At 33.3% G+C, this 1379-nt stretch overlaps 1 protein-coding gene across 7 annotated transcripts in view; it reads right to left on the bottom strand.

Moving 5' to 3' along the window:
* Window positions 1-1379, bottom strand: part of TANC2 (tetratricopeptide repeat, ankyrin repeat and coiled-coil containing 2) — a 333029-nt gene that overhangs the window by 192182 nt on the left and 139468 nt on the right. The gene's annotated exons all lie outside the window — the stretch shown is intronic.

Genomic DNA, 1379 nt, shown 5'->3' with positions numbered 1-1379 from the left:
CTGTTCCCTTCAGCACGTCGGGTTCGCGCAGGCTCGTGTGCTTCTTCTCTGTGGACTTTGCTGTTTCTGAGCTAGATGGCCGCTTGTTGTATGTTTCATCGGTGCTATACTACACCCTGACTGGCTTGTCTCTTCCTGTGACCCTTCTGTGAGGGGGATGTCTCACTTGTGTGTACTGAAGATTATATTCAGTGTATCTATTTGAAATATTTGAGTTTGAGGAAATGTTTTTGTAACTTGCTGAGCCCTTAGTATGAGCTCCTGTTTTTTCCTCCCTACCTCATGAACCCTTGATAATTTATAAATTACTGTTATTTTCATAGCTTACACTGACAGCTGTCTCCCTTAACCCACGTTCCTACTGTTCATCTCCCTTCTAGGGGCAGTTATACGTCAAACAATGAGTAAAACAATGTTTCTCATTTTTTGGGTAGTTATAATTCCTGTATAATTTTAATCTTGAGGTGTAGTTTCTTTACCATTTTATTCAGATTCTTTCATTTATCCTATATTTTCCTTTGTCTTTCTTTTTTCCACTCTCTCTTTCATTTTTAACATTTGGATTTTTTTTATCTGTGTCCTCCTGAAGCCCTGGTTTAGATTGTTGAGAAGACATGATTGAGAAATAATTGTTATTCAAAAACATTAGAAACTGTGATCACTGGCTGTAATTTAATTCTTTATTTCTCTGTTCAGGGCAAACAGCACAGCATCAGTGTTGTTGATGTTATTATTATTATTTTTAACACCACTTGGTTAGGGGCCAGATAAAGCATTTATTATAGTAGAGAGCTCATTGTATATAATAAATTTTAACTAAGAAAAGGAAACATCATTGCTTTGACAAAATAACAAAAAATAGCATCCTTATATTATACCCTTGGCTGTAGAGAAAGTTTTGTTTGTAAAACTCAAATGAATTCTAGCCAATGACTTAAGACTTAAAAGAAAAATTATTTATACACAAATATAATACTTTTATATTTTAAGGGTAACCTTCCTGCTCTGTAGTACCAAGGATGAACTATATGCATTAATAGAAGAGTGGGTTTTTATTATATGTACTAGGTATCTTTTGATATAATAGAAAAATGTATTATATGCTTTTGATATTCAATGTACTGTTTTACTAAAACATTAATTATCAGATAAGAACATTCGTTTAAAAAGTGGTTTGCAACAGAGCCAAGTAATAGAAAGCCATGTTGTATTAAGCTGTGTCTCATGATCCCCCTTTTTTAAAAAATTATTTATTTATTTAACATTTTATTAGGGGCTCATACAATTGTTATCCCAATCCATACACACATCAATTGTGTAAAGCGCATTTGTACATCGTTTCTCAAAACATTTTCTCTCCATTTAAACCCCAGACATTA

This window comes from Echinops telfairi, unplaced genomic scaffold (assembly GCF_000313985.2).
Source record: "Echinops telfairi isolate 266 unplaced genomic scaffold, ASM31398v2 ScPeMD7_7458;HRSCAF=8496, whole genome shotgun sequence".
Lineage (NCBI taxonomy): Eukaryota > Metazoa > Chordata > Mammalia > Afrosoricida > Tenrecidae > Echinops > Echinops telfairi.
This window is presented reverse-complemented; position numbering and strand designations above follow the sequence as displayed.